The 21,556-nt window shown below is 43.3% G+C and overlaps 1 protein-coding gene and 1 pseudogene across 6 annotated transcripts in view; both read left to right on the forward strand.

Annotated features, from left to right (window-relative positions):
* The window catches only part of SLMAP (sarcolemma associated protein), a 160,807-nt gene that overhangs the window by 18,655 nt on the left and 120,596 nt on the right, over positions 1–21,556 (forward strand). The gene's annotated exons all lie outside the window — the stretch shown is intronic.
* Positions 11,063–15,294, forward strand: LOC103290428 (programmed cell death protein 5-like; annotated as a pseudogene).

A 21,556-nucleotide genomic window follows, 5' to 3' on the forward strand; every position in this document is an offset into this window, starting at 1 on the left:
CTACAGGTCGGAGTGTCTGCCCCCTGGTAGTTAGTGCACATCATAGTGAGCAGTTGAGTGGTTTTAGCATATCATTAGCATATCACGCTTTGATTGGTTGAATGGACGACCAGACAACTCGACACTTAGCATATTAGGCTTTTATTATATAGGATTTTTCTCTGACTATTTTTGTTCATCAGTTTATGTTGTTCATTATATTCCACAAATGAGTGAGATCATGTGGTATTTAACTTTCTCCGACTGGCTTATTTCGCTTATCATAATGCTCTCCAGGTCCATCCATGCTGATGCAAATGGTAAGAGTTCATTCTTTTTTATAGCAATATAATATTCCATTGCATAGATGTACCACTGTTTTTAATCCACTCATCTGCTGATGGACTCTTAGGCTGTTTCCAAATCTTAGCTGTTGTTATCCATTACTACCAAGTTTGTATAGTTTCCTTGTTAAAAGCAATAAAAATCAATAGCATACTTGGCTTGCATTATTTGAAGATTTAGCATGAAAGGAGTTGAATAAGTTTTATGACAAGAATCTAGTCAGTCAATCAGGAAGTATGTAAAAGAGCTAATATTAGGCAACACAGGCATAATGAAGGTGTTAAGATGTTATTTCAGTCTTCAAAGAGCGAAAGCTAACCCCCATAAACAATTAGGGAAGAATTATGTTCTAAATGGAATTAAGAGCTCTATGTGATTAAGATTAGGGAAGGCTTGTTTGTGTAGGAAGAGGGACTTAAATTGGACTTTGAAAATTTAGGGTAGAAAATAATAGGAATCCTTGGTGTAAGGAGGTCTGCATAAAAAGGCAAAAGCCCAGAGGATAGTCAGGAGGCAATTGTTTGTTAAGGAGCCCTATTACTACATTGATCCAATAGTTTAGATTACTAGTAAATGATAGAGGTAAACCTGAGTAAGGTTCCATTTCAGGAAAGTTGTACAAGGGTTAAGGTACAAGGGTTGATGGGGCAATAAGCCAGAAACATTTAGGGAACCAAGGCACAAATCTTGGGAGTAAGAATCCTGGATTTGCAACTTTGGGGAAAGCCATGCCTCTCCTCAATCCATTCAGATAACCCTGTTTAATAACTAAGCTAGTATGTTCTAATAGTAGATTATGAAACACCCATCTGCTTTAATATACTGACTTCATATTAGGGTGATTGGAGAATGAGGAAGATTGGATTCATAGGTATAGTTAGTAGACAAGATTCAAAGGTTTCAAACTATGTTTTCTTATTTTCAAGATTGTTTCTTGGCATATTGAAAAATTATGCCTGTGTGCATCATTTTAAGGTATATATATATATATATATATATATATTTGATATATGTTTTAAATGTATTTCAGAGAGGAATGGAGAGTGAGAGAGAGAGAGAAACATCAGTGATGAGAGAGAATCATTGATCAGCTGCCTCCTGCATGCACCCACTGGGAATTGAGCCGCATTTGCCCTGACTGGGAATCGACCTATGACCTCCTGGTTCATAGGTCAATGTTCAACCACTGAGCCATGCTGGCTGGGCAAGGTATATTTTTTTGTCAGTCATTTTTAATTATGGAATAAACTCATTTAAATACTATAATTTTGAATGAAGAATGAAAGTTACAAGGATAATGATGAATAAAATATTGCATGGGAATGTCCAAGTCAGAGACAGGTGTTAAGTGATAGAACCTACATCAGAATTTCAGTTAAAATATATTTTAAAACACAAGACTTATGTAGTAGTCCTAGTTTTGCCATTTTATTTATTTATTTTTAGGGAGATACTCTTTTTAAAAAATATTTTATTATATATAGTTTATTGATTTAAGAGAGAGAGAAATAAACATCAACCAGTTGCATCTAGTCTTGCCATTTCAAATTGACACTCTAAGCTGAGGTTTTTGTTCATAATTGTTAGTTGTGTGCAGGTAGAGTTGTCAGATAAGCATCAATAAAGTTTATTGGCATTATACTTGGATTTAATAGTTCTCCCTTACCCCTTGCCAGTGACCTGATTTGAGAATTGTATCAAAAAATTTATCTTTGTTTTAGCTGCACCTATTTTGTTTTATTTATTTTTATTTATTTATTTTTAAAATCCTCACCTGAGGACATTTTCATTGATTTTTTAGAGAGAGGGGAAGAGAGAGAGGAAAGAGAAAGGAGAGGGGGAGAGAAAGAGCGAGTGAGAGAGAGAAGCATCAATTTGTTGTTTCACTTACTTATGCATTCATTGATTGATGGTTATATATGCCCTGACCAGGGATTGAATCTACAACTTTGGCGTATCAGGATGACCATCTAATCAACTGAACTACCTGTCCAGGGCCTCAATATTATTTTATACTTGAGGCCTGGTGCACAAAATTGTGCACTGGTGGGATCCCTCAGCCTGACCAGCGATCGAGGCCCATCAGGGGGCTGGCCAGCCAGGGTTAGGGACCATGGTAGTTTGGCTGGCCAATCGGGAGGCCAGCTAGCTGGGGGGAGGGGCCACAGGAGGTTGGCCTGCCAGGGGGAGGGGATGCAGGAGGTTGGCTGGCCGGCCAGAGGGAGGGGCTATGGGAGGTTGGCTGTGGGAGTGCACTGACCACCAGGGGGTAGCTCCTGCATGGAGTGCCTGCCCCCTGGTGGTCAGTGCGCATCATAGCAATTGGTCAACCGGTTGTTCTGGTCGTTCAGTCGTAACAGTTGCTTAGGCTTTTATGTGTATAGATTAGTTTCACTTGTACAGCATAGTGGTTACACATTTATATAATTTATGGAGGGATTACCCCCTCCCCGATAATTGTAGTACCCACTTGGCAACATACATATGACTTACGTAATATTCTGAGAGTAATAGTTAATAATGTTATTTATCTCACCTAACCTGTCAACTTTCTTTTGCTTTTGAATTTTGAGTTTCTGGTTGTCTGAGTTAGACTGGGTACATCTTAGTTATGTATGACCTTAAGCAGGGTAAGCACACACAATAAAAATCTATATGATGTTTATGTATGTCTTAAATGGTTATTTTTATTATATTTTTCATTTTCTGTTGCTGTCACATGCAAGTTTTGCATTAATTTGTGGTTTTTATCTGTTGGCCATTTTAACTATGGATATTTTTGGGTAAATTCTGGAGTTTGTTGTTATTCTAAATCAGATTTAAGTGAAGGTTTAATGTTTCTTCATGAAATTTTATTCATTGTCACGATTCTCACCAATTTATTCTTTCTCTTAATATTTTGAAATTAGATCTTGTTTATCACAAAACTTAACCCTTGATTATATATTATTCTGGCCCTAATTAGCCTATAAGCTTCTTAAAGGTCACTCTAATAGCCTATGCTGCCATGTAGCTCTACAATAAAGATACAGTGCCTAGTATTTAGTAGGTGGTTAAAAATTTATTGCCAACACACTACTGTTCTCTAAAGAAATTATAGGAGTACTAACTTAAAAAAAAACCCTGTCTTTGCCCTAGCTGGTTTGGCTCAGTGAATAGAGTGTTGGCCTGCTGACTGAAGGGTCCCAGGTTCGATTCTGATCAAAGGCACATGTCCGGGTTGCGGGCTCGATTCCCAATAGTGGGCGTGGGGTGTGCAGGAGGCAGCTGATCAATGATTCTCTCTCATCATTTTTCTTTCTATCTCGCTTTCCTTCTCCTTTTCTCTCTGAAATCAATAAAAATATATTTATAAAAACAGAAAAAAACCTGTCTTTTTTTTCAAAAGCCTCTTAGAAGATGATGTAGAATATGTTTATGACCTTGGGGTAGAGAAGAATAGAAGTAATTCACAAAAAGCACACATTGAAGTAAAAGACTGATAAATTTAGGTATATTAAATTTAATTTTAAAATTAAAATAGAATGAAAAGTGAAGAAAAACACGATGGAAATATATTTATAATACACATCAAATATATTTATAATACACATCACGTGCAAAGGATTAGTATCCAGAATATAGAAAAGACTTGTCCAAGTTAGTAAAAAGTGCAATTTAAAAATGGCCAAAAGACACAGAAATAAGAATTTAACAGAAGTAAGAATGGGCAATAAACAAATACAATATGTTCAACGTAACTAGGGAACTGTAAACTTAAACCTTGAGATACCATTTATACTCATTCACCATGTTGGATAATGTCAAGTGTGGGTGACACTGTAGAGCAATAGGAACTTCCATGTTCTGTTGTTGATATGATTAGTTATATTGATTGATTTTTGAATGTTAAATCAACTTTGTATTTCTGGGATAAATTCCACTTGATTATACTGAATTATTTTAAATTTCTAAGTTTGATTTGTTTACATTTTGTTAAGACTTTTTGCATCTCTATTCATGAAGGATTAGTCTTAAATGCTTGTTAAAATTTACCAATGAAGCCATCTGGATCGGTTTGTATTTTATTTTGTTTTTGGTGGGTTTTTTTGTGTGTGGAAAGTTTTAAACTGTAAGGCTTTTTTTTTTTTTTATAGATATAGGGCTTTTCATGCTACTTAGTTCTTTTCCAGTTAATTTAGGTAGTTTGTATCTTTTTAAAAAAATGTATTTATTTTTAATATATTTCTTTTATTGATTTCAGAGAGGAAGGGAGAGGGAGAGAGATAGAAACAGCAATGAAGAGAGAGAATCATTGATTGGCTGCCTCCTGCATGCCCCCCACTGGGGATTGAGCCCGCAACCCAGGCATGTGCCCTTGGCCGGAATTGAACCTGGGACCCTCAGTCCACAGGTTGACGCTCTATCCACTGAACCAAACCAGCTAGGGCAGGTAGTTTGTATCTTTTTAAGAAATGTATCTATTTCATTAAGTTGGATTTTTTAGCATAAAATTAATCTAACATTACCTTGTTATCTTTTTACTATCTATAGAATCTGTAGTACTGTCACATCCTCATTTCTAGTATTGGTAATTTGTATCTTTTTTCTTCTTTTCCTTTGTCACTTTGACTTGTTGTTTAAAGAATTATCTTTAATAGATTTTTCTCTATTTTTTGTTTTTCATGGATTTCTATTCTTTGTTATATTCTTCTTCCTGCTTACTTTGGGTTTAATTTCCTCTTCTGTTTTCTAGTTCCATAAATTGAAAACTTTAGATTATGGAGTTAAGACATCTCTTCTAATAAAAGCATTTCATGCTATGATATAATTATTTTTATAAACAATTTGACATTGTTATAATGTTAAATTTCTGTGTACCAGCAGTTCTTCACTTAGGTATATATTCTAGAAAAACTTTTTTTATCTGCATTAGGAGACATGTTCAAGCATGTTAAATAGTAGCATTTTTTACGATAGTAAAAAAAATGGAAATAATCCAGATATATGTCCATTGACAGGAATATGTAAACACTTCTGTTAATATACACCATGAAATATTGTACAGGAATGAACACGAATTAACAACAGCTGTATTTATTTGTTAGATGAATCTCCAAAATGTTAAATGAAAAAAACAAGTTGTAAAGAAATACTTAGGGAAAACCAAGATGGCGGCATAGGTGAAACACCTAACCTGCAGCCGGGCACAACAATTTCAAAGGCACAACTAGAGGTCAGAACGGACATCGTCCAGAACCACAGGAGAGCTGGCGGACTGAAATGCCCACAGCTGGGGGGAAGGAGAAGGCCACGGGGACAATCGGGGGAGCCGTAAAAGCCTGAGGTATGGAGAAACTGGCGGAGACACGAGCACGCGCGCCTGCGGGGAGGATGGAGCCGGAGAGGAAGGGGCGGCTGACGGCCTGGCCGGTGTTCACTGGCAGGAAGGAGATAAAGGCTCCGGATTGCGCTGAGCGCCGGCTCCGACTGCACTAAGCGCCAGTTCCGGGCGAAACCCTGGGAAGCCAGGCGCAGGCTGGGGGAATGAATCTGGGCTGTGGGGCGCAGGCACAGAGGAGCGGGGGAAGGCAGAGCTCCAGAGGCGCGCACGGGAAGGGGCGCAAAGGACGGACTGTTGCCTGCGCCACTGAACTGCCCTAGCGGGAAGGAGACATAAGCTCAGGACCGTGCTGAACCCCAGTTCCGACTGCACTGAACCCCAGTCCCGGGCGAAACCCTGGGAAGCCATGCGCACGCTGGGGGAATGAATTTGGGCTGTGGTGGCGGAGGCACAGAGAAGTGGCGGCTCCAGACGCGCGCACTGGAAGGTGCGCAGAGGACGGACTTTTGCCTGCGCCACTGGGTGGCCCTGCTGGGAAGGAGACAGGGACGCCAGACTGCGCTGAGACCCAGTTCCAACTGCACTGAAACCCAGTTCCAGGCGAGAATCTGGGAGTCCAGATTCATTAGGGGAGGGACTGGACTGTTTGGCAGGGGGCGAAACTCCAGGGCGCGTTTCTCTCAGAGGTGTTTGCAAGGAATACAGAGGGACACAGACACAGGAACCTCATAGGGCGGGGCTGACAGGAAGCCAAGGTTGTAGGCTCCACCCTGTAGCTCCGCCCCAGCCAAGCTGAGCAGAAGCTTTTTCCTGCCGAGTGCCTCAGGTAGTGGCTGACCCACACTGCATTGGAGACCCAGAAACGAGGGCATCTAGTGGTTGGTGGGAGATGACACCAGATTTCAATCACTTGCATAAGGGAGGCATTCTAGAGGCAGACTCAGTGAGCGTCAAGGCATTGCTGCATCAAGACCCGGCCCACAAACATGTCTCCTGCACAGCAACTCTTCCTATATGGACAAAGAGGGTCCTCACGGCCAATTGGCCTGGAGGACAATTCCTCCCAGTGACACCAACAACAATCAAGACTTAACTGTACAAAGGAGGACCAAGATGGAGACATAGGGCGGCAGCCTGATCGTTGCCTACCACAACAATATTGAGACTACGACGGGAGAGCAGAGCAGACACCACCCAGAAAGACCGGGGGGCTGGCTGAGCAGATGCTCTACAACTAGAATAAAAGAGAGGGGTACGCAGGATGATGCTGATGCCGGTGACCCAAAGTCCACACTTTAAGAACTATGGCTCAGGCGACACAATGGTGGCCTGGAACGTGCTCGGCGCAGTTCCCCCAGCGGTCTCCGGCTGAGGGGACGGCTCCACTCGCTCCCGAGCACAGACAGACGAGCCCCTGGGAGACATGGGGTGGGAGACTCCGTGCTTGCTGACCTCCGAGTCCTTCAAGAATCTCAATGCCCCGAAGTGGCCAGGTGCGCACGCTCAGCGACTGGCCACCGTTGCAGACCCAAGGGCCGACGCAGCGACACCGGACCAGCCCACCGCCGGGCACCGGGCACACCGGAGCCTTGCCGAGCCCGCCGCCCAACGAGTTCTGCGGCAGCTGCCCTGGAGCTCTGAGAAAATGACCGAAGGAATTGCTGAGAGGGAATTGACCAACAGGAATTGGGATCAAGAAGACGAAACCCCGCTGAGACCCGAGTCCAGGCGAGCCTGCGAGCCTCTGGGCTCAGATGTGGTCACACGCCTCTGGGTCTAGGTGAGGCCTCACGCCCCTGGGTTTGGGTGAGGCCACGCGCCCCTGGGTCCAGGTGAAGCTGGATTCCGGGTTCGGGTGAGGCCATGTGCCCCTGGGTCCGGGCGAATCTGAACCCTGGGTCCGGGTGAGGCCGTGGGCCCCTGGATCCGGGTAAGGCTGGGTCCCGAGTACGGGTGAGGCCGTGAGCCCCTGGATCCGGGTGAGACCACGCGACCAGGGGTCTGAGAGAGGTAACGCGCCCCTGGGTCCGGGTGGCTTCGTGCACCTAGGTCCAGGTGAGGCCACGTGCCCCTGGGTCTGAGAGAGGCCACGCACCCCTAGGTCCGGGCGAGACCATGTGTCCCTGGATTCGGGTGGGGCCTCGTGCACCTAGGCCCGGGTGGGGCCGCATGCCCCTGGGTCTGGGGGAGGCCAGGCGTCCCTGGGTCCGGGTGAGACCGTGTGTCCCTGGATCCAGGTGAGGCCTCGTGCGCCTAGGCCCGGGTGAGGCCACGTGCCCCTGGGTCTGGGGGAGGCCAGGCGTCCCTGGGTCCGGGTGAGACCGTGTGTCCCTGGATCCGGGTGAGGCCTCGTGCGCCTAGGCCCGGGTGAGGCCACGTGCCCCTGGGTCTGGGGGAGGCCAGGCGTCCCTGGGTCCGGGTGAGACCGTGTGTCCCTGGATCCGGGTGAGACCTCGTGCACCTAGGCATGGGTGAGGTCACGTGCCCCGGGGTCTGAGAGGCCAAGCGTCCCTGGGTCCGGGTGAGACCATGTGTCCCTGGGTCCGGGTGAGGCCGCGTGCACCTAGACCCGGGTGAGCCCAAGTGGCCCTGGGTCTGGGAGAGGCCAAGCGTCCCTGGGTCCGGGTGCGACCTTGTGTCCCTGGAGCCGGATGAGGCCTCGTGCACCTAGGCCCGGGTGAGGCCACGAGCCCCTGGGTCTGGGAGAGGCCAAGCGTCCCTGGGTCCGGGTGAGACCATGTGTCCCAGGATCCGGGTGAGGCCTCGTGCACCTAGGCCCGGGTGAGCCCAAGTGGCCCTGGGTCTGGGAGAGGCCAAGCGTCCCTGGGTCCGGGTGAGACCATGTGTCCCAGGATCCGGGTGAGGCCTCGTGCACCTAGGCCCGGGTGAGCCCAAGTGGCCCTGGGTCTGGGAGAGGCCAAGCGTCCCTGGGTCCGGGTGAGACCATGTGTCCCTGGATCCGGGTGAGGCCTCGTGCACCTAGGCCCGGGTGAGCCCAAGTGGCCCTGGGTCTGGGAGAGGCCAAGCGTCCCTGGGTCCGGGTGAGACCATGTGTCCCAGGATCCGGGTGAGGCCTCGTGCACCTAGGCCCGGGTGAGCCCAAGTGGCCCTGGGTCTGGGAGAGGCCAAGCATCCCTGGGTCCGGGTGAGACCATGTGTCCCTGGATCCGGGTGAGGCCGCGTGCACCTAGGCCCGGGTGAGCCCAAGTGGCCCTGGGTCTGGGAGAGGCCAAGCGTCCCTGGATCCGGGTGAGACCATGTGTCCCTGGATCTGGGTGAGGCCTCGTGCACCTAGGCCCGGGTGAGCCCAAGTGGCCCTGGGTCTGGGAGAGGCCAAGCGTCCCTGGGTCCGGGTGAGACCATGTGTCCCAGGATCCGGGTGAGGCCTCGTGCACCTAGGCCCGGGTGAGCCCAAGTGGCCCTGGGTCTGGGAGAGGCCAAGCATCCCTGGGTCCGGGTGAGACCATGTGTCCCTGGATCCGGGTGAGGCCGCGTGCACCTAGGCCCGGGTGAGCCCAAGTGGCCCTGGGTCTGGGAGAGGCCAAGCGTCCCTGGGTCCGGGTGCGACCATGTGTCCCTGGATCCGGATGAGGCCTCGTGCATCTAGACCCGGGTGAGCCCAAGTGGCCCTGGGTCTGGGAGAGGCCAAGCATCCCTGGGTCCGGGTGCGACCATGTGTCCCTGGATCCGGGTGAGGCCTCGTGCACCTAGGCCCGGGTGAGCCCAAGTGGCCCTGGGTCTGGGAGAGGCCAAGCATCCCTGGGTCCGGGTGAGACCATGTGTCCCTGGATCCGGGTGAGGCCGCGTGCACCTAGGCCCGGGTGAGCCCAAGTGGCCCTGGGTCTGGGAGAGGCCAAGCGTCCCTGGGTCCGGGTGCGACCATGTGTCCCTGGATCCGGGTGAGGCCTCGTGCACCTAGACCCGGGTGAGCCCAAGTGGCCCTGGGTCTGGGAGAGGCCAAGCGTCCCTGGGTCCGGGTGCGACCATGTGTCCCTGGATCCGGGTGAGGCCGCGTGCACCTAGGCCCGGGTGAGCCCAAGTGGCCCTGGGTCTGGGAGAGGCCAAGCGTCCCTGGGTCCGGGTGAGACCATGTGTCCCTGGATCCAGGTGAGGCCGCGTGCACCTAGGCCCGGGTGAGCCCAAGTGGCCCTGGGTCTGGGAGAGGCCAAGCGTCCCTGGGTCCGGGTGCGACCATGTGTCCCTGGATCCGGATGAGGCCTCGTGCACCTAGGCCCGGGTGAGGCCACGTGCCCCTGGGTCTGGGAGAGGCCAAGCGTCCCTGGGTACGGGTGAAGCCAGATCCTGGGTCCGGGTGAGGCCGTGCGCCCCTGGATCCATCCGGGTGAGGCTGGGTCCCAGGCCCGGGTGAGACCACGTGCCCCTTGGGTAGGGGTGAGGCCACGTGCCCCTTAGTCTGGGTGACGCCGTGCCCCTGGGTTCGGCCGAGACCAAACCAGAGGGAGTCGGACCTCCATTACCACCATTTGTCCACCATCCAGAGCTGAGGGGTCAGTGCTGACATGTACACATAAGGAACTACTGGACATTGAAATTGGGTCTCAAAAGAACTGTTGGTCCAGGGGGAAGCTCGCTACAGATTGATTCATTTGCCTGTCAGCATAACTATTATTGCTCGTCTCACATTCAGTTCTTATTAGTATATATCTAGTGACATATGATCTCGCTCATCTAGGGGAAATGATGAACAACATAGACTGAGGAACAAGAACAGAACCAGAAGCAAGGGGGCATCGATCGGACTATCGGGCCTCAGAGGGAGGATAGGGGAGGGTAGGGGGAGGGTGGGGGGAGGGGGAGAGTTCAACCAAAGGACCTGTATGCATGCATATAAGCCTATCCAATGGTTAAGTTCAACAGGGGATTGGGGCATGCGTGGGGAGAGGGGTGGGATGGGAATGGCGGGATGAGGACAAATATGTGACACCTTAATCAATAAAGAAATTAAAAAATAAAAAAAAAATAAAAAAATAAAATAAAAAAAAAAAAAAAAAGAAATACTTAAACTGTGATGCCAGTTAATATAAAATTTAAAAAGCACAAAATTATTCATAAATCTCTTATTACATATACAGTAATAAAATGGTAAACATATTTCCTTATGAGAGAGGCAGAGAGTGAATATAAAAATAGCTAAATTTGGCATAATATGTGCTGGAAAGTGTTAAATACTTAACAAATACATATTTATTTAATTTGCATAGTTAAATGAAAACTTTCTGTGAAGCAGGCACTATTATTATTATCATTTATAAATAAAGGAACTTATAAGTAAGGGTTCAGAAAACCTTAACTTCCCCAAATTACACTGCTAATAGATTGTAAACCTAATTAAACCCAGGCAGTCTTGACTCCAGAGTCTGCACTCTTAACCATTAAGCCATACTGCTTGCCCAGATGGGAGGGGTAAGGGGCTTCTGAAGCTGGGTGTTAGTTAGGTACATGGATGTTTGTTTTTATTATTCTTTAGTTCTTATTCTTGTATTTATTTTTATTTTTATATGTATGAACTATTTATTTAAAATTTTTAAAATAAAATAACAATGGTCAATCCATCTGAAATGGGATATAAGAAACAATTCCTTAAACTATATCCCAAATGGAAGTTTAGGAAGTCAACACCATTAATTTTCTCTAACATATTTTCTAGATATTAGCATATTATGAAATATTTAAAAAATGAGATAGATGATATGTTATTAATATCTTGACCTGGATGGTAGTTACACCTGTGTTCACTTAGGGTGATTCATCAATTTGTACACTTTTGATTTATTTACTTCTTTGTAGTATTCTATACTTCAGTAAATTCTTTACAATAAAAATATCAAATAAGTTTCTTTAAATTCCAGATTTTTTTTTTTTATTGCACCTGCATTATGTCTTTGTTGGGATGATTGTAAGGGAATTATGAGTTATAAAGTAAGGGGCTAACTTTGATGTTCTTTTTCATCAGAAAGTCTATAAAAAGAATGAGGAAATATATTGATAGGTAACAAAACAGTACAACAAGCAAGGAACAGCACAGTATATATAATCTACCTTTGTGCAAAGGGGGGGAAAGTAGGAAACTATATTTGTTATTGATGCATAAAGAAATCTAGAAAATAATAAGGAATTAGTAACTGTGGTTACTTGGGAGTGAGATGAGGAGGCTGAGTTGATATGACATAAGGATGGCAGAAAAACTTTTCGGTGTATAGAAAGTCCCCAAATCACAATGGTTTAACTTAGGATTTTTCAACTTTACGATAGTACAAAAATGATATGCATTCAGTAGAAACTGTACTTCAAATGTTAAGTTTTGATCTTTTCTGGGGCTAGTAATATACAGTACAATATTCTCTTGTGATCTTGGGCAGTGGCAGCAAACTGCAGCTCCCAGTCAGGCAGGCAGTCACAAGGGTAAACCAATAATCGACAGTGTGTTCATTGTGTTAAATAATTTTGCCCAACTGTGGGTTAATGTAAATGTTCTGAGCACGTTTAAGGTAGGCTAAGCTAAGCTAAGCTATGATGTTGAGTAGGTGTATTAACCCTTTGCACTCGCTTGCTTTTTTCTCGATTCCTTTATTCTAATGCTAACCATGTTGAGTCACACTCGACATCCAAGTGCAAAAGGTTAAATGCATTTCGATTTACAATGTTTTCAGCTTATGGTGATGGGTTTATTGGGATGTAAGTCAAGGAGCATCTGTGTATATAATATATAATCTACACTAATAAAAGAGAAGCATGCAAATTAACCATCACTCCGCTACACCCACCAGCCAATCATGAGTGAGTATGCAAATTAACCCAACTAAGATGGCGGCCGCCACGGAGCTGGAGTGAGCAGGAGGCTTGGGTTGCCCCCAGCGATGGAGGAAGTCAAGCTTCCCACCCGCCCTGGCGGGTCCTGGCCTTTGCTCAAGGCTACAAAGTTGCAATTATAGAAGATAAATAAATCCCAGATACCTGCCTCCAGCCAGCCCTGGCCTCTGCTCAAGGAGGCGCTGAAAAAAAAAAGAAAAGAAAAAGAAAAAAAGCCCCTTACCCAGGTTGGCCACACCCCCATGGGGTGAGGGTCCCTGCTGGGGGGCTTGGCCAGCCTGCAAACAGCCCTCAGCCCCTCACCCAGGCTGGCCACACGCTCATGGCCCAATCCCTGTAAATGGGCAGTCGAACATCCCTCGAGGGGTCCCAGATTGGAGGGGGTGCAGGCTAGGCTGAGGGACCACCCCCCTTCCCTGCACGAATTTCGTGCACCAGGCCTCTATATAACATATTTATAGTGGCATATGCCTGGGTGTTATGATATTATAGAGGAGGAGCATCTAATTCAATCTCTCAGTTTATGTTAGTTATACTGTGGTAATAACCTTAAGGCTCAAAGTTTTGTAACAATAAATATTTATTTCTTGCTCATGTTACATGTTTAGATAGATGGCAGCACCATCCACAGTTGTTCTCCTTTCTGGAATTCAGCCTAAAGGGCAGTTCCTATCATGGACATGTTCTAGTGGTAGAAGGAAAAGTGCTATGCAGAGTCATGAAATTACAGTTAAAGCTTCTGCTCAGAAGTGGCGCAGGTCACTTCCACTCACATTTCATTGGCCAAAGCAAGTCATTTGGCCAAGCATGTTGCAGTTGAGATATAATTAATATTCATATAGGAAGAAGTAGTGGAATAATTGAGTATAGTCATACAGTCTGTTACACTCAGCTTCTTTCCAACTCAAAGTGAAAGTTATATAGCTTTGGAAGCTATCAAATAAGAATGCATCTTAGCCTGGCCGGCGTGGCTCAGTGACTAAGCATCGATCTATGAACCAGGAGGTCATGGTTCAATTCCTGGTCAGGGCACATGCCCAGGTTGCGAGCTCCATCCCTGGTGGGGGGTGTGCAGGCGGCAGCCAATTAATGATTCTCTCTCATCATTGATGTTTCTATCTCTCCTTCTTCCTCTCTGAAATCAATAAAAAAACAAAACAAAAAGAATGCATTTTAGCAAAAATAAAGTTGTTTTCCATTTCCTTATGAACATTCTAATATCCATAAGTTAAATGGTTTATATATCTCTCAAAGAAAAGAAATTAAAAGTTGAAATACTTCAACTGTTTTTTTTTTTTTTTAAATGTTCTTACTGATTTCAGAGAGGGAAGGGAGAGGGAGAGAGAGATAGAAACATCAATGATGAGACAGAATCATTGATCGCTGACTCCTTCACACTCCCTACTGGGAATGGAGCCAGCAACCCAGGCATATGCCTTGACCTGGAATCAAACTGTGACCTCCTGCTCAACCACTGAGCCACATTGGCTAGGCAAGGGTTGTTCTTATAAGAGATAAAAGACTATATCATTTATACAATACTTAATATCTTTTGTGAATAACTGTGACATTGAGTTATGAGGTTTAGTCATGGTAGTTTAAAAAATATATTTATTTTGTTTATTCATCTGCTTTGTCAGAGACTGAATCTACATCAATTATATTTTCAAATAAAACACTAGTGTATATTAGTTCATAGGGTCAAACATTAGGATACTTAAAATAGTGACATAGAGGCTGTGGGAGATAACTCGTAGTGGGCTGGAGTGGGGTTGTGGCTGTTCCACCCAGAGGGTCACACATTGGTGGAGGAGCTGGAAGCTCTGTGGAAGCAGAGGCTGGCCAAGCTGCAGGCAAAGCATGGGGATCCTGCCGATGAAGCACAACAGGAAACAAAATACAAAGAGGCAGAAATGAGAAACAGGATCTTAGCCCAAGTTCTGAATCAGTCAGCTGGGACCTGGTTTAGTAACTTAGCACTTATAAAGCCCTAAAAAACTAAAGGAGTAGAGAATTACCTTATACAGATGGCAAGATATGGACAACTAAGTGGGAAGATAACAGAACAAGTTTAATAGAAATCCTTGAAAAAGTAAGCCAACAAACAGAAAAGAAAGTGACAGTTAAATTCAATAGAAGAAAAGTAATGGACTCTGATTAAGATGATGGTTATTGAATTTAAGGTGCTTAGACATTGGAAATTAATGGAACAGTTCCAGGACAGATAATACTCGGCAGTTAAGATCTGATTGAATGTTTACTTTGTTTATTGTTTGTATACCTTTAGAAAAATAAACTTGCTATGTAAAATAGAAATAAAAAGATAAAGAAAAGAAAATTGTGACATAAATTACATAGCATTTGCTTATTGAGCATCTCTTTATTAAGCACCTGCTATGTGGCATATTTACTAGCTGAGAGGGATACAAGAGTGAAAAAATATGACCTCTGCTTTTAGGGATTCTGCATAAATGAACATGTCTACAGAAAATTACAATGAAGTGAAATAATGGCTAAGAGAGGAACTAATAAAGTACGGTAGAAATGTTGAGGATGGAATGATCAATTGATAAGGCGATGAAGGAAGGGATAGAATGGCATCTCTGGGTAACTGAAACTAGTCTTAAAAGAAGAGTAGGATTTTAGCATGCAAATGAGAGGGAAGTACATTTTAGGCAGCACTAACAAATAGCATGAGTAATAGCATGAAGGAATAAAGATAGGTGTCTTGTTTGAGAACTTTTGAGTGATTTTTGTGTGACATCATATGAGGGAAGGGACAAGAAGATGAGGAAGAAAGGTAATTTAGGATCAAGTTTTGAAGGATTTTAATGTCATGCTCCTTTCTCCTTTAAAACAGTGGTGAGGAGTTCAAAAAAATTTTAAAGTAATAGAATCACATGTTTAGATCTTTGCTTTTAGAGCAGTAAAGTGTGTGTGTGTGTGTGTGTGTGTGTGTGTGTGTGTGTGTGTGTGGCAGGGAGAGGGAGAGAGAGAGAGAAACATCAATGATGAGAGAGAATCATTGATCGGCTGCCTCCTGCAGGCCCCACACTGGGGATTGAGCCCACAACCTGGGCATGTGCCCTGACGGGGAATCAAACCGTGACCTCGTGGTTCATAGATCGACGCTCAACCACTGAGCCATGCTGGATGGACTAGAGCAGCAATCTTGGTGATAATGTGGAAGACGTTGGAATTGTGCCTAGAGACGAGGAGACCCAGTAGAATGATATAGAAGAAAGGCCAGTTAGAAATAAATTTCTGGATGGGGAGAGACAGATTTTAGACTCATCACCAGTGTAATGAAGGCTGTAGGAAATACACTACCAGGGAAGTTTGTACATCTCTAGAGGCTAAGGAAGAACCCTGGGGATGATCAATATTTGAACAGCTGGCACGGAAAAAGAAAACAGAGTTGGAAAAACAGCCAGAGAAATGAGAGGACCAGGAGAGTCTCTCTGAGGACTGCTTAATCTGGGAATGATTGTTGTTTTACATTTGACCAACATTAGATTTTTAGCATAAATCCCGTAATATTCAATGAAAGGGTTAATGTTTTAATATCCATCCTGACAAACAACTAACAATTCAAAAAAGGTTATGGGAACTTACAAACTAATGTTAAAAAAAAAAAAGTGAAACATCATGGTAAAATTTGAATATTTTTGCAGTGAGAGATCCATTTTGTGGATTATCAAATTCTCTTGCTTAATTTTTTGTTACGTGGTCACTTATTTTCTATATTAAAACTTTATAATAGTTTTTCAGTTTTGCATTCATGTTTTTGTGGTAGGTGCTGAATATATGACTATTAAAATGTAATGTACTTTTGACATTAAGTAAAAAGGAAGATATCAAGCAATTTCCAATTAAACATGTAAGACTAATAATTCCTCTGAATTTATACTCTATAAAATGAGATCATGTATGTATTTAAAAATGCACTCTAAATTTAATAGAAAAACATAGTTAAGTTACTTTGGAGCAAAGAGGTCAAATAAAATATTTTCTATTTCAGAGACTTATATCCTTGAATGTAAAGATAAAAAAGATATACTGAGATATATATTTAAATACATTTTATGAGTTCTGGGATAGAAAAACTTACTTTGAGCAGGAGTTAGGGGAAGAAGGAGATTTTGGAATGGCTTTTTATGAGTTTGGCCAGTGTATATAGCAGCAGTTTTACTTTAAAAAAAAGAGTAACATTTTATTTTGCATGTGTTACAGTTCTGAACCTTACTACTCTTTTACTTGCACAATGTTTTCTATTGTAAAGCATGTATGTCAAAACCCAGAATCTGCATTGTCACTTCCTTATTATAATTCCGGCTCTGCTCAGATAACATGCCTGAAACATTGTAAATTTCTCAGGGTTTTGAAAAACAGCTTGAGAACGTAAGAAAAGTTAAGGTATGCTTAATTTTCTAAGTTTTAAATATTTACAAGTTTATTTCAATATTATCAATATAATTTTCAAAAAACTATCAAATGAACTCCTATAACAACAGAAAACTCCAAAAATTTCTTGTTTTTGGATTGGCATTTAATTTTCTCTGATTAAGTACTTAAAATTTTGTAATTTTAGTGAGTAACAGAGATCTCTTATACTTGAATTTATGTCCTTTACTGAACTTTGACCCATATAAAGACATCTATATTTATTAATGGAAAGCAAAACATTTAATCTCAAATTTTGCTTGATGTTTTTAATTCAAATAAAGTCCTTAATGAAGGTAAATAAAAAATAGTTTTCAAATATGACAAGTAAAACAGGATGTTTTAGTGGGCTATCATTTTAGTGTGTTCAAAGGGAATTGTTTGACCTTGAACTACAGCTTTAATTGTATGTCCATTGCCTGCAGGTATCTTGTTTTAAAAGAAAAGTGAGTTAAAATGAACTAACTAGTAACATCTGCCATTATTTTAACAACAGAATACTATATTTTAAAGAATAAAATTTTGTATTAATTTTTGATTAAATATTTAAACACAATGTTATTAGTGATATTTTAATATAAAATACCTTTTTTTGGTATTGACTTATTTGTGTGACAGATATAGAAACTTTATATACATATATTTTAATGCTTTAAAATAAAATGTGTCTCTTTTTAATTCTCCATGTAAACTTAGAAGTAAATTTCTTGAATTAATCATTGTTAGAAATTGTCTTTATCTTTTAAGGACATTTATCACTGAATTGTAGTTTTTTCTTGTCTATTATACTAAGTGAATTCTTATAAGGTGGGACTTTGTCTTACTTTTGTGCTCATTGTTCTAAGTTCAGTTAGAATTGAATAGATTTTTTTTTCAAAAAATTTAAAAATATATATTTTATTTATTTTTTTACAGAGAGGAAGGGAGAAGGATAGAGAGTTAGAAACATTGGTGAGAGAGAAACATCAATCAGCTGCCTCCTGCACACCTCCTACTGGGATGTGCCCGCAACCAAGGTACATGCCCTTGACTGGAATCGAACCTGGGACCTTTCAGTCTGCAGGCCGATGCTCTATCCACTGAGCCAAACCAGTTAGAGCAGAATTGAATAGATTTTAACAGGTTTTATATTTTCTTAGATCTCATAGATATTTATTTTGTCTATGATATTTTACTTAAATCATATCCCCCCCACCCCAGGCCTTCACCACTCTATTATTTGTATCCATAGGTAATACATATATGCATATAAATTCTTTGTTTAATCTCTTCATAGCCCTCTTCCCCTCTGAGATTTGTCAGTCTGTTCCACATTTCCATGCCTCTGGTTCTATGTTATTCATCAGTTTATTTTGTTCATTAGATTCCTTGTTCTTTTATTTTGATTTTTAGATTCAATTGTTGATAGAAATGTGTTTATTGCCATTTTATTGTTCACATTTTCTCCTTCTCCTTCTCTTCCTCTTCCTCCTTCTCCTTCTTAAACATTTCATGTAATATTGGTTTCGTGGTGATGAACTTCTTTTGCCTTTTCTTGTCTGTGAAGCTCTTTATCTGACCTTCAATTCGAAACGATATCTTTGGTAGGTAGATAATCTTGGTTGTAGGTCTGTGCTATTCATCACTTTGAATATTTCTTGCCACTTCCTTTTGGCCTGCAAAGTTTCTGTTGAAAAATCAGCTGGCAGTCATATGGGTGCTCCTTTGTAGGTAACTAACTGCTTTTCTCTTGCTGCTTTTAAGATTCTCTCTTTGTTTTTAATCCTTGGGATTTTAATTATGATGTATCTTGGTGTGGACCTCATTGGGTTCCTTTTGTTTGGGACTCCCTGTGCTTCCTGGACTTGTAAGTCTCTTTCTTTCACCAGGTAGGGGAACTTTTCTGTCATTATTTCTTCAAATAGGTTTTCAATATCTTGCTCTCTTCTCCTTTTGGCACCCCCATAATGTGAATGTTGGTATGCTTGAAGTTGACCCAGAGGCTCCTTAAGCTGTCTTCATTGTTTTTTGCTCTTCTGATTGGGTGTTTTTTTGCTTCCTCATATTCCAAGTCATTGATTTGATTCTCGAAATCCTCTACTTTACTGTTGAATCCCTGTAAATTATTCTTTATTTCAGTTAGTGTATGCTTAATTTCTCTCTGGTCCTTTCTTATGTCTTTGAAATTCTCACTAAGATCCTTGAAATTCTCACTAAGTCCCTTGAAATTCTTACTAAGTCCCTTGAAGCTCTCATTAAGATCCTTGAGCAACCTTATAACGATTGTTTTTGAATTCTGTATCTAGTAGTTTGCTTGCTTCCATTTCATTTAGTTCTTTTTCTGGAGATTTCCTTTGTTCTTTCATTTGTGACATGTTTGTCTCTGCATTTTGTCTGCTTCCCAGTTTGTTTTTATGTATTAGGTAGAGCTGCTATGTCTCCTGGAATTAGTAGAGTGGCCTTGTGTAGTTAGGTGTCCTATATGGCCCAGTGGCTCAACCTCCCCAATCACCTGAGCTGTTCACTCTAGGTGCACTCCTTTGTGGTCTGTGTGCACTGTCCTGTTGTAGTTGAGCCTTGATTGCTATTGGCATCACTGGGAGGAATTGACACCCAGTCCAAGTGGCTGTGAGGATCAGCAGGGACTTCAGTGAAAGAGCTGCTCTGCAGGAGACACCCCATGGAGCAGGACTTGCATCAATGGGGCTTTGGTACTCAGAGTGGGCCCTTTGAGTGTGACGCTTGTGGATGTGTATAGTTGTAATCTGGCATGATTTGAAGCTGTCCTCCAGTGCACTGGCCAATGGGGTCTCCCTGGAGGTGCAAAGTCAGCTGCTGCTTGTACCCTGCTTGTGGCCACTCACCAGGAGCTACAGAGAAATCTGCAGATGGCTGTAATTTGTGTTGAGCTTGGAAGTTCTCAGGAGAAGCCAAGCTGTGAAGCAAGGCTGCTTCTAGTGCCAAGCCTGGGGTCTCTTATTGAGAGGTATGGGGCATGTTGACGCCAGCTGCTACTTGTTTGAGAGATTTTAGGAAAGTTTGAAGCCTGGGCCAGGATGGCATTCATATGGAAAAGCTGCTGCAAACAGCTTGGGTGGGGCTGCAAATTGGGTGGGGTAGGGGTCTCAGGGAATCATCAGGGCAGAGCAAACAGTGTGAGTCAGGTTGATGGAGACTCAGATATGGTGCCTGCTAGTCAGGTCTGCGATGAAGGAGGTCTCGGCTTTAGGAACAATGACCCCTGTGAGCACCCCTGTCTGGGAGAAAACTGCCCCTGAGTTCTTGCTCTGATGCCAGACAATCCAGTTCCTCCCCATATGTCCCTAGATACCCCAAAGCCACTGCCCCAGCACTGGAGCTCAGGGGGAATGAATCCAAGTAGTCTGTGCACTGGCCCTTTAACTCTACACATCCACAAGCGTCACACTCAAAGGGCCCACTCTGAGTACCAAAGCCCCATTGATGCAAGTCCTGCTCCATGGGGTGTCTCCTGCAGAGCAGCTCTTTCACTGAAGTGCCTGGGTCTTTAGCAGCCTCCGTGTCACTCAGCCACAATACCCACTGATTTTTACAGTTACGGGGGCTTCTTTTCACAGCACTGAAACCCTGGCTGAGGGGTCTGGTGTGGGGTTGGGATCCCTTGCTCCTTAATAGGATGCCTCCGCAGCCTCCATATCCCTCCTGACATGCGGGTGTTGGATCAGCCTGTTCTGCCTCTGCCCCTCCTACTAGTCTCAATATGCTTTCTTTTTTAATTCTCTAGTTGTAGGACTTCCATTCAGCCAGATTATGGACAGTTCTGAATGATGATTGTTTTGTATTTTAGTTATACTTTTGATGTGGTTGTGGGAGGTGGCAAGTACTTTGTTCACCTACTCCACCATCTTAAATCATATCTTTAGGGGATTTTATCTTCTATACTTTGTTTCTTTAACTTGATAGTGATGAATTCTAAGTATATGTAATTGTTTTAACCATTTAAATCATTAACTCTTTAGAAGTTTATGGACTCACTTATAGTTTCTATTATCCTGACTATGTAAAAATACGGGAAATTTATGTAATACTAGAGGCCCAATGCACGAAATTCGTGCAAGAGTAGGCCTTCCTTCCCCCGGTTGTCGGCACCAGCTTCCCTCTGGCACCCAGGACCTGGGCTTCCCTCCGGCCACTGGCAGGCACCTGGGACCTGGGCTTCCCTCGCAGCCCCGGCTTCGTCTGGAAGGTCATCCAGAAGGACCTCCAGAAGGACATCCAGTCTAATTAGCATATTATGCTTTTATTATTTATGGAATATGTTTAAACATTTAAGAACACAAGCAAGGGCTGCTCTGTTTGTGGAGTAGCTTGTGCTCTGTCTCACTGCTTCACTAATAAACTCTATTTCACTTGAAAAAAATAAAACATAAACAAGTTATGTAGGCTTATTTGCCTCCGGTCAGTGTGGTACTAGAGGGAAATTCTTTTCTTCCCTGAAACTCTAGTTTCTCTGGGTTTCCACCTATTAACATTCCACTTCTAGCTGTGTAGAATTTTCTCATCTAAATGCGAATTCCTAAAACATATGTACAGTATTCTATAAATTTCAAAGTGCTGTTGATTTATTTAGCCATTATTGTTGACCATTTTCTGTGTGCCAAGCACGGTTCTTTATTA

This window comes from Eptesicus fuscus, chromosome 18 (genome assembly GCF_027574615.1).
Source record: "Eptesicus fuscus isolate TK198812 chromosome 18, DD_ASM_mEF_20220401, whole genome shotgun sequence".
NCBI lineage: Eukaryota > Metazoa > Chordata > Mammalia > Chiroptera > Vespertilionidae > Eptesicus > Eptesicus fuscus.